Raw genomic sequence first — 13,098 nt, 5'->3', positions numbered from 1 at the left:
CTCCCGTTGTCACCGCCCCTCGGTCGCCGGCGAGCTTCGAGCGGGGAGGGGAGCGCGTGGCGCTGCGACCGGGGGGCGGGGGGGAGGAGGGGGAAGGGATGGGGAAGGGGTGGGGAGGAGAGGGCAGAAGAAGAGGGCGGCGCGATGCGAGGAAGAGGAAGAGAAAGAAGGGGATCGGGAGGAGGAAGAAGGAGATCGGGAGGAGCGCGAGGCGTACGATGCACTGCGCGTCGCTTCGATCGAGTGGCCCGCGTGGGACCGGCGGAACAGTTCGGCCGGTGCGCCGTTCCTAAACACTCCCCTTTCCAATTTAAGGCACTCTGCGTCATGATGGCTCTTTCGCAGAGCCGAGGGGAGGCAAAATTTCGTGTTTTGACCCTTTTGTCAAACAAAATCGAGATATGATCCCTGTTTGAAAGAATTTTGACATCTGACCCTTTTTTCTACCGTCAAAGGGCTCGGCGGTAGGGTTACATAGGCTACCGTCAAGGGGCTCGGCGGTATAACACTAGTCCACATCAGCACGCAAACTGCCTCCATCACCCCTCCGTCGCACCCTACCGCCGCAGGTCCTGGCGGTAGGTTGTATTTGGTGCGGCCGCCCGCCCCACCCCCTTCTCCCCCCACACCCACCCGCCCCAACCCCCAAGAACAGAGAGGAACTGCCTCTCTCGCCCCTCTCTCATCTCCTCCATCTCCCCCTCCGATCTTCATCGTTTTTGCGGATCGAGATGGCTCCGAAGAGAGAAAAGTAAGCTCCTCCTATCCCTCCAATTGGTTTGAGTCAAATAGCTTCCGATTCGTCTCATTATTCGATTGAAATCACTCCCTTTTTGAACTAGATTGGATTTTTTTGAACCCTAGGATTGATTTAGGTTGATTCTAGATGTTATATTGTGTTAGATATGAACTGTAGTCACTAGTTGGTATGGTTGTGTGAAGATGAACCCTAGTTCATATTCGATTTGAAGGTTTTTTTTATATGATGCATGTTTGAGGCATTTGTTGTGATATGATGATGCATGTTCATATGCTATGATGCAAGTAGTGGATGTAGTTGGAGAAAAAATGTTGAACCCTCAAGATGAACCTAGTTCATACTTTTTTGTTATCAAAAATTTATTATATGATGAATATTGGAGATATTTGTTGCATGTGGTGGATGTTATATGATGCAAGTAGTGGATTTTGTCGCGGTAAAAATGGTGAACCCCTCAAGATGAACCCTCGTTCATGTTTTTTGTTTTTGAAAAATATATGACATGATGCATGTTAGATGTTGTTGGAGAAATATGATATGATATGATACATTTTGTAACGCCCACGATGCGGCTATATCTCCCACGTGTCGAGGCACGACTTAGAGGCATAACCGCATTGTGGTTTTGTCGCAAGAAGGGTCATCTTCACACAATCCCATGTAATGAACAAGAATGGGATAACGAGAGTTGGCTTACAATCGCCACTTCACACAATACATAAATATAATCATACATCATCCAAAAATCCACACATAGACCGACTATGGTCAAGATCCAAATGAAAATAAGATAACCCCAAATGCTAGATCCCCGATCGTCCCAACTGGGCTCCACTACTGATCATCAGGAAAAGAAACATAGTAACGACCACGTTCCTCGTCGAACTCCCACTTGAGCTCGGTTGCGTCACCTGCACTGGCATCGTCGGCACCTGCAACTGTTTTGGTAGAATCTGTGAGTCACGAGGACTCATCAATCTCACACCCGCGAGATCAAGACTATTCAAGCTTATAGGAAAGGATGGTGTAATGAGGTGGAGCTGCAGCAAGCACTAAGCATATATGGTGGCTAACATACGCAAATGAGAGCGAGAAGAGAAGCAACGCAACGGTCGCGAAGCTAGAGATGATCAAGAAGTGATCCTGAAACTACTTACGTTCATGCATAACTCAAACCGTGTTCTCTTCCCGGACTCCGCCGAGAAGAGACCATCACGGCTACACACACGGTTGATGTATTTTAATTGGGTCAAGTGACAAGTTCTCTACAACCGGACATTAACAAATTCCCATCTGCCTCATAACCGCGGGCACGGCTTTCGAAAGATAATACCCTGCAGGGGTGTCCCAACTTAGCCCATTATAAGCTCTCACGGTCAACGAAGGATAAACCTTCTCCCGGGAAGACCCGATCAGTCTCGGAATCCCGGTTTACAAGACATTTCGACAATGGTAAAACAAGACCAGCAAAGCCGCCCGATGTGCCGACAAATCCTGATAGGAGCTGCACATATCTCGTTCTCAGGGCAACACCGGATGAGACTAGCTACGAGTAAAACCAGCCCTCAAGTTTCCCCAAGGTGGCCCCGCAGACAGCTCGATTCGAACCAAAACTCGAAGGAGCATTGGCCCGTGGGGGTCTAAAATAAAGATGACCCTCGGGCTCGCGAAAACCCAAGGGAAGTGTAGGTGGTAGGTGGTCAAATGGTAAAACCAAGGTTGGGCCTTGCTGGAGGAGTTTTATTCAAGGCGAACTGTCAAGGGGGTCCCATAAATCACCCAACCACGTAAGGAACGCAAATTCAAGGAACATAACACCGGTATGACGGAAACTAGGGCGGCAAGAGTGGAACAAAACACCAGGCATAAGGCCGAGCCTTCCACCCTTTACCAAATATATTGTGACGCCCCCGATTTGACCGTACACTAATCATGCACGCAAATGTGTACGATCAAGGTCAGGGACTCACGGAAAGATATCACAACACAACTCTATAACATAAATAAGTCATACAAGCATCATAATACAAGCCAGGGGCCTCGAGGGCTCGAATACAAGTGCTCGATCATAGATGAGTCAGCGGAAGCAACAATATCTGAGTACAGACATAAGTTAAACAAGTTTGCCTTAAGAAGGCTAGCACAAAAGTAGCAACGATCGAAAAGGCAAGGCCTCCTGCCTGGGACCTCCTAACTACTCCTGGTTGTCGTCAGCGGGCTGCACGTAGTAGTAGGCACCTCCAGTGTCGTAGGAGTCGTCGTCGACGGTGGCGTCTGGCTCCTGGACTCCAGCATCTAGTTGCGACAACCAGGTAGAAGGAAAAGGGGGAAAAGAGGGAGAGAGGCAACCGTGAGTACTCATCCAAAGTACTCGCAAGCACGGAGCTACACTACATATGCATGGGTACATGTGTAAAGGGGCATATCAGTGGGCTGAACTGCAGAATGCCAGAATAAGAGGGGGATAGCTAATCCTGTCGAAGACTACGCTTCTGGCAGCCTCCATCTTGCAGCATGTAGAAGAGAGTAGATTGAAGTCCTCCAAGTAGCATCGCATAGCGTAATCCTACCCGGCGATCCCCTCCTCGTCGCCTTGTTAGAGAGCGATCACCGGGTTGTATCTGGCACTTGGAAGGGTGTATATTATTAAGTATCCGGTTCTAGTTGTCATAAGGTCAAGGTACAACTCCGGGTCGTCCTTTTACCGAGGGACACGACTATTCGAATAGATAAACTTCCCTGCAGGGGTGCACCACATAACCCAACACGCTCGATCCCATTTGGCCGGACACACTTTTCTGGGTCATGCCCGGCCTCGTAAGATCAACACGTCACAGCCCCACCTAGGCACAACAGAGAGGTCAGCACGCCGGTCTAAATCCTATGCGCGCAGGGGTCTGGGCCCATCGCCCATTGCACACCTGCACGTTGCATACGCGGCCGGAAGCAGACCTAGCCTAGTGGCGTTCCAGTCCAATCCGGCGCGCGCCGCGCGGTTGCTGACGTCACGAAGGCTTCGGCTGATACCACGACGTCGAGTGCCCATAACTGTTCCCGCGTAGCTGGTTAGTGCGTATAGACCAAATGGCCAGACTCAGATCAAATACCAAGAACTCGTTAAGCGTGTTATGTTGAAGTAACCGCGGACGCCGTCCAGGGCCAGGCCCACCTCTCACCTAGGCGGTCTCAACCTGCCCTGTCGCTCCGCCACAAAGATCCACTTGCGGGTACTCCTACGAGCCGACCTGACTTTAGTCACCACAGGTATCATGTATAGAGTATATAAGTATATACCCGTGATCACCGCCCAAGTGATCACGGCCCGATAGTATAGCACAGCAGACGGACAAGAATGTAGGGCCACTGATGGAAAACTAGCATCCTATACTAAGCATGTAGGATTGCAGGTAAAGGTAACAACAGTAGAAGCAAGGACAGGCTATGCATCAGGATAGGATTAACGGAAAGCAGTAACATGCTACACTACTCTAATGCAAGCAGTATAGAGAAGAATAGGCGATATCTGGTGATCAAGGGGGGGCTTGCCTGGTTGCTCTGGCAAGTAGGAGGGGTCGTCAACTCCGTAGTCGAACTGGGCAGCAGCAGCGTCGGTCTCGTAGTCTACCGGAGAGAAGAGGGGGGAAGAAACAGTAAATACAATGCAAACATAAACATGACGATGCGTGACATGACAATGAGCGGTGCTAGGTGTGTCCTAACGCGGCAGTAGGTGGTACCGGCGAAGGGGGGAACATCCGGGAAGGTATTCCCGATGTTTCGCATTTTCGAACAGATGAAACGGAGGGGGAAAGTTGCGAGTTCGATATGTTAGGGATGTGTGGCGGACGAACGGACTACGTATTCGGATTCGTCTCGTCGTTCTGAGCAACTTTCATGTAGAAAGTATTTTCATCCGAGTTACGGATTATTTTATATGATTTTCTAAAGATTTAATCATTTTCTGGAATTATTTAATTTAACAGAAAAAGGAATATGATGTCAGCATGACGTGATGATGACCTCAGCAGTCAACAGAGCGGCTGACCAGGTCAAGCTGACCAGTGGGTCCTACCTGTCATAGACAGTGGACTAACAGAAGTTTAAACTAACTAAATTTAGATTAGTTAACTACTGGACCCCACCTGTCAGTGTCTAATCAACTAAACTAATTAGTTTTAATTATTAAAATGTTTTAATTATAGGATTAAGCGGTGGGGCCCGCACGTCAGTGGCTGGGGCCTGCCCAGTCAGCAGTTGACTGGGTCAACCCAGTCAACTGGGACCCACGGGGCCCACTGGCAGTGGCTCTGGGGTGGCCCCAGGCCAGCCACGTCGGCGGCCGGCGCCGGAGTTGGCTCCGGCGAGCCAAAACGCGGCGAAGGGCGCCGGCGAGCCTCGGGATTTCGCCTCGGTGGGTCGTTTCGTGCGCGGCTACCCGCATTCGAACGGGCGCACGCTTGCGCGTCGAACTGTGGGGGTGGCTTGGCCGGAAACGGCCGAAGACGGCGGGGGCAAGCGGCGGAGCGGACGCCGGAGTTCGGGCGTCGACGGATCTAGAGCTAGGGGGTACGGGGAAGCACGGGCTCGTGCTCGTTGGGCTCCTGGGAGCACCAGGAACTCGACCGTGGGCTTGCGCGAGCGTGACGGCGGCTGTGGCCATGGCGGCGAGGCGATCCGCGGCGACGGGCTCACGGCAACGATGACAAGGTAGCTACGGGGCGCGAGAGGTCAATGAAGAGGAGCAAGGGGTGAAGAAGCTCACCGCGCGGCTCACACGTTGGCCCGTGACGGTTTAGGAGCGCAGAGGTGGCCGGAGACGACGGCGGTCACCGGCGACAGAGAAGATGGGGACGAGCTCAATCCCGGCCGTGCGGTGCTCCTCGGGCTCGATGGCGAGGCGTAGACGAGGTAGAGGACGACGGCGGACGCCTACGGCATGTCGGGGGTGCAGGGCGATGACGGTGGCCGCGGGAACGACGGAGAACGGCGGCGATGGCGCTCGGGTGAGGCGGGCGAGCGAGACAGAGAGGGGGGGCGTGGATCTGGGAGGCGCAGGGGCGAGCGAGAGGGGGGGCAAGTGGGAGAGATGGGTGGAGGCCGAGGCGTCGGGGCGGCCTTATCCCCTCCCGGCGTCGGCGCCGGCGAGGTGGTCGGGCGGGGACGTGCCCCTGTTGCGACCCCGGTCGGGGGAAAAGGGGGGAAGGCGATCCGGGGAGGGGCTGGGCCGGCGGTTGGCCGGCTGGGCCAGGTGGGCCTGTGAGCTGGGCCGCCTGGTCCAGTGAGGGAGGGGATATTTTTCTTTTCTTTTCTTTATTTTCTTTTCTGTTTTATTTCAATTTAAATTATTTAGGCATTTTATAAAAATGTGTTTATTACACCATATTTACTTATCCAAAATATGGCACCTCCCGAACATTTTTGTTTTAAATTTTGAAAAACTTTTATCGTTGACATTAATTTGAATTTGAATTTTTAAACGGTTTGACCTAACGGTAGATTAGCAAAGTAACCGTGGTGACGTGGCACCATTAGCGTGGGATTACTGTAGCATGATTATCCGGGCGTTACATATATAGATGCATTAATTAAGTATGAGATATTGTGATATGCCAAAAATATCCATGTTCCAACATGAAACCAACTTCAACTTCACCTGCAACTAGCAACGCTATAAGAAGGGCTGAGCAAAAGCGGTAACTTAGCCAAACAACGGTTTGCTAGGAAAGGATGGTTAGAGGCTTGACATGGCAATATGGGAGGCATGATATAGCAAGTGGTAGGTAGCGCAGCATGGCAATAGAGCGAACAACTAGCAAAGCAAAGATAGAAGTGATTTCGAGAGTATGGTCATCTTGCCTGCAAGGTTCTCAGAATTGTCAAAAGCTTGATCCTCGTAAGCGTACTCAACAGGTTCCTCGTTCATGAACTCGTCTCCCGGCTCTACCCACAGCAAGAACACAAGCAATGGAACCACAATCAATCACGGGAAATGCACAAACAACATGATGCAATACATGAAAGATATGCGAGATATGATATGCGATGCGTATGCGTGCTCCGAAAGCAAAAGGATGAACAAGGCAGTAACTTGGCAAACCAAGTATGCCACTGGAAAGATGAGATGATTTCGGTCGAAATCGATATAAAGATCACCGGAAACGGATGCACGGTTTGCAAATGACAAGCAAAACAAGAATGACACGATTCTGCGATTAACAGCATGATAGCACTTAGAATACATCAAGTAACTATGATACAGCACCCCAACATAGCAACAAAGCATATGACAGTAATCTACAGGAGATGCTTGACAAAAGATGAACACTGAGCTACGGCTAGATCACACAATAACAGGTTCAAACAAGCATGGCAAAAGTGCAAAAGATATCAGGTTCACAGACTTAGTGAAATTACTGGACATGGCATAAACAGCATCAGGTAGCAATGTTCAGAGCAAGAAAAACACATACTACACGAACTTAACATAGCAAAACAAGGCATGGCATAAATATACTAAATACATAGAACAAAAGTCCCTTACTGACCATAAGCCAAAAAGGATCAGAAGATATGATGGCAACCATGTAAACAGAGCAAGTTTCGTTAACAGATTTCAGACTTAGCAGAAAACAGAGCATGGCAGAAATAGTATTATGAAGGCATCTTGGTGAGCTTGATTCACTCACAACAAAGCAATGCATGACAAAACAAGCATACCTACAGCAAGATGGCATGTTTATGAAGCTAACCATGATAAGATAAAATACATAGCATGTATGAAACAACTACAACAACCTTGGCAAAATTGAATATCATGTTAATAATCTGCCAGGAATATTTTATAGCAAAAGTAGAGCAAGATTAAGACATGCTATGGCACTCCATAATTGCAAAAAGGGGAATGGATGGATATAGCACAACTATATCTATAAAACATCCTTACTGAACATCACCAAAAGGAGTATGGATCTCTCTGTAGACACATGGATGCATGGCAACAAAATAACAGCAGAAACAGACAGTGAAATTACTAAGTCCCTGAAAACAGAAACATCACGAAGCCTAGTTTGCATGCTTGTACTAGTCACTACAGAGATCATAAAAATACATGGGATACACCTCCGTAAATATGGCATGGCATAGATCAAAACACCTGTAGAGCTCATGCCCATAAGATGCACACAATAAATGCAACAAAAATAACAAATCCTCAAGTTCTGATAAGTAACAGCAGATAACAGCATATAGCACTCTTGCACCAGATATTTGGGCATCAAGATGGACTCAAATGAACATGGCATAATGGAACAAAATGAAGGGCATCTCGAGGCGAACATTTCGATATATCATGCACGCAAAACGGAGCAGTATACAGAGAGTTATGATGCAATAAACAGGAGCATATAATGTACAATCTTCGGGACTTGGAGGATTTCGGGGGGGGGAGAAAGTCAACCTCCGGTGGATCTAGGTTTCGGGCCGGCTCGAGGCGCGCTGGCCGGAGCTCCTCGCCGGAGAAGAGGCCGCGGCCGGCGTGGAGAGGAGGGAGAGGCGCTGCGGGTTCGGGAGGAGGCGCCGGCGGCGGGGAACGGCGGAGATGGGCGGCGAGGCGCCGCGGGGACGCGGGCGGCGAGCTCGCCGGCGGTGGCGCGGGCCAGAGGAGGTCGAGGCGGTGGCGCGGGTCGCTCACGGGCTCGGGCACCTGCGGTGGTGGCGGCGCGGCGACGGGAGGCGCGGGAGCTGGCGGCGGGGACGCGAGCTTGGGAGGGCCCCGCGCGGGCCGCGGCGGCGCCGGCTTGCCACGTGGCAAGCGGCGATTGGACACGGCGGCGGCGGCTGAAGCGTCCGGCGGCGGTGGACGCGTCCGGTGGCGGCGGAGGGCGATTTTGCTAGGGTTTCGACCCGGATTTCAGAGGGGGAGGTGTTTTTATAGGTAGAGGGAGCTAGGAGACTCCAAATGGAGCACGGTTTTCGCCCACACGATCGTGATCGAACGACCGAGAGCATGGAGGTGACTTAGGCGGGTTTTGGGCTGTTTGGAGGGGGGTTTTGCTGCAACACACAAAAGGACTTTGCGGTTACCCGGTTAACCGTTGGAGCATCAAACGACCTCCAAATGGAACGAAACTTGACAGGTGGTCTACCGGTGGTGTACCAAGGCCACTTGGCAAACCTCGGTCCATTCCGAGAACGTTTAACACCCGCTCACGAAAAGAAACAAGAGGGGTGCGCCGGTGCACGTAGGAGTGTCGGAATGCAAAACGGACAACGGGGAAAATGCTCGGACGCATGAGACAAACACGTATGCAAATGAGATGCACATGATGACATGATATGAAATGCATGACATGAACAAAATGCAAAACGAAAAAAACAAAACCCGACCACGGAGGGAATATCATAACACATAGCCGAAAATGGCAAGAGTTGGAGTTACAAATATGGAAAGTTACATCGGGGTGTTACACATTTGAACCTTGATGAACCTTTGTGATGCATCTATATGTTTCCTAGTTCATGTTAAAAATTCTTTTGATATGCTTATGCTTATGTTTATGCAATTTTTTTAGGAGGCCACCTCTTGCGGACGACATCGGTATTAAGTACACCATGCTTGACACTAAGTTCGACAAGGGTCACCGTGCCCGTTTCATTGAGAATGGAGTGGTAATTACCATTCTTAAACAAATCTTTCGAATTGATGAAAACAAGTTGCTAACTATTATGTCCATGCTAATCATGCTTTGGTTATTGATTTTCACAGATGTCGCACGCCACTGCGGATGAGGGCTCACAAGACGACGGTTAAGATGGAGTACGACGAGCGGTACACACCGTTCTTCTGGAGAGCCCGACTATTGGGTTTCGTCCTACAGTTCAAGCGTAAGCCGCCGACGCTCGTCCACTCAGCTCTCACGGCTTTAATCGACCGGTGGCGGCCAGAGATGCACAGCTTCCATCTTCCATGTGGGAAGATTGAGGGAGTCCTGGACTAAGGGGTCCTCGGGCGTCCGGCCTGTTAGCCATGGGCCGGACTGATGGGCTGTGAAGATGCAAAGACCGAAGACTCTACCCGTGTCCATATGGGATTCTCCTTAGCGTGGAAGGCAAGCTAGGCGGCTAAATATGAAGATTCTTTTCTCTATAACCGACCTTATGTAACCCTAGATACCTCCGGTGTTTATATAAACTGGAGGGCTTAGTCCAGAAAGATATAGTCATACAGGCTAGACTTCTAGGGTTTTAGCCATTACGATCTCATGGTAGATCAACTCTTGTAATACTCATATGCATCAAGATCAATCAAGCAGGAAGTAGGGTATTACCTCCATAGAGAGGGCCCGAACCTGGGTAAACATTGTGTCCCCCGTCTCCTGTTACCATCGACCTTAGATGCACAGTTCGGGACCCCCTACCCGAGATCCGCCGGTTTTGACACCGACAGAGATAACCGTGACCCTCCAGGATTGGGGAATGATTACAGCCCTACCGCTCGAGGGTCGTGCTCTCACAGGACGAGTGGAGAGGACGAACTGGCACGATAGGGTTGTCACCCTCATCGGCGACTGCACCCCCCCCCCCCCCCCGCACTAAAAACAACCAACCTTCCGGCATACCGCTGCCATGGATCCTCGAGCACCGGAGGAAGTGGCCGGAAGATGTCGAACCCCGGGTGGTGGAGCAGTATGCCAAGGCCTACCTATGGTATCTTTCTCACAGAGGTAGTGTTTCCAGACTGCTCCGGGAACTCTGCCCTATGGATGTATCTCGACTTCCTAAAGGACTGGGATGCGGGGTACAGCTGGGGGGCCGCCGGACTCGCCTACCTATACCGTTCGGTAAGTGAATATCACTTTGTTTCAAATATCATGGACGTGTGCTGCTTTATATTTTGACATCTTGTCATCTATACTTGTTTTGTAGCTTGACAACGCGACCCAGAGGGCGGAAGTCACGTCCGGTATGTGTGGATGTGTATGGGGCCTCTCCATTTGGATCTGGGAGCGAATCCCGGTGGGCCGTCCGGAGAAGCTGCGCTCGCGTGCATGGACAGACTATGGCGAAGATGACGAAGATGATCGGAACCCGACCGTCGCATACGCTTGGGACGTGGTGCGTATCTACAGGGGCGAATTCAAGGCCTTGTACAAGGTCTTCAGCAACGAGCTTGATGCTCTCACGCCTTTCCAGGTATAAGAACTAGATTTTGAATAGTTTCGATGACACTTTCACTTGAGCTTACCATTGTTTGGTACTTGGTTACTTGGCGGCCGTATGATGATGATCGAGAGTGGGGGTTCGAGCTGAACAACATGTGCAAGCAGGACCGACTTCTCTGGCGATGCATCGTGCCCATGATTTGTGTCTATGCCGTGGAGTACCACTTGCCACAGCGCGTTTCCGTGCAATTTGGTACGGCACAACACACACCACCAGTCGGCATCGTCTGCGATACCGGTGGCTACGACCTACACCAGTGAGTACCACAAGGCGTCCTCATCGATACCAAGTTCTTGTTTTGATGTTTTACATTCATTCTTAGGGTGGTCTACATTCTTTCTTATGCATTGCAGGATGAGAAGGAAGAACAATCAGTCAATCATAGATTGGGAAGACCAACATGCGAGATACGTGAAGGAATGGAACGAGTGGAAAACTCGCAAAGATACAGAGAGGAGAGTGATTGACTAGGACGAGTACGAGGATCACATGCTTTGGTACGACGATGGCATCAAGCATCGTCTGCGTCTGAGGCCCCAGTGGACGATAGTAGATGCCGAAGACCTGTTCGATGACGCTCGGAGAATGAAGCCTACAACGAGAGCATCAGAGAGCTTCAAGGCAGGTTTAGGGAGTACGGACCCTAATACGTCTCCAATGTATCTATATTTTTTATTGTTCCATGCTGTTATATTATCAATCTTGGATGTTTTATAATCATTTTATAGTCATTTTATATCATTTTTTGGTACTAACCTATTGACATAGTGACAAGTGCCAGTTGTTGTTTTTTCCATGTTTTTTACATTGCAGAAAATCAATATTAGACGGAGTCCAAATGCCACGAAACTCCACGGAGAATTTTTATGGGCCAGAAGGAACACAACGGGCCCTGGCTGCGCCTGGGGGGTGCCCCGAGGGAGGCACAACCGACCAGAGCGCGCCAGGAGGCCCCGGACCGCCTCTTTGCTCTATAAATACCCCAATATTCCAGAAACCCTAGGGGAGTCGACGAAATATTCATCTAGCCGCCGCAGAGTCCAGAACCACCAGATCCAATCTAGACACCATCTCGGATGGGGTTCACCACCTCCATTGGTGCCTCTCCGATGATGCGTGAGTAGTTTTTTGTAGACCTTCGGGTCCATAGTTAGTAGCTAGATGGCTTCCTCTCTCTCGCTGAATTCTCAATACAATGGTCTCTTGGAGATCCATATGATGTAACTCTTTTGCAGTGTGTTTGTTGGGATCTGATGAACTTCGAGTTTATGATCAGTTATATCTTTTTATATCCATGAAAGTTATTTGAGTTTCTTTGATCTCTTATATGCATGATAACTTATAGCCTCGTATTTCTTCTCCAATATTTGGGTTTTGTTTGGCAAACTTGATCTATTTATCTTGCAATGGGAAGAGGTGCTTTGTAGTGGGTTCGATCTTACGTGCTTGATCCCAGTGACAAAAAGGGAACCGACACGTATGTATCGTTGCTACTAAGAATAAAACGATGGGGTCTATCTCTACATAGATAGATCTTGTCTACATCATGTCATCGTTCTTATTGCATTACTTCGTTTCTCCATGAACTTAATACACTAGATGCATGCTCGATAGCGGTCGATGTGTGGAGTAATAGTAGTAGATGCAGGCAGGAGTCGGTCTACTAATCTTGGATGATGCCTATATAATGATCATTGCCTGGATATCATCATGATTATTTGAAGTTCTATCAATTTCCCAACAGTAATTTGTTTACCCACCGTTTGCTATTTTTCTCGAGAGAAGCCACTAGTGAAACCTACGGCCCCCGAGTCTTCTTTCTCATATATTTGCCTTTGCGATCTACTTTTTCCTTGCATTTATTTTCAGATCTATTAAACCAAAAATACAAAAATACCTTGCTGTGTTTTATTTCTATTTATTTTATTTGGCGTTCGATCTATCAATCTACTACAATTTATCTCACGTCTGTTTGCCTATCTTGAGGCGCCGTGCCCCGGAAGGGATTGACAACCCCTTTAACACGCCGGGTTGCGATGATTTGTTATCTGTGTGCAGGGGCTATTTAAGTTGTGTTGATTGGTTCTCCTAGTGGTTCGATAACCTTGGTTTCGTAT

Source organism: Aegilops tauschii, chromosome 3, assembly GCF_002575655.3.
Source record: "Aegilops tauschii subsp. strangulata cultivar AL8/78 chromosome 3, Aet v6.0, whole genome shotgun sequence".
NCBI lineage: Eukaryota > Viridiplantae > Streptophyta > Magnoliopsida > Poales > Poaceae > Aegilops > Aegilops tauschii.
This window is presented reverse-complemented; position numbering follows the sequence as displayed.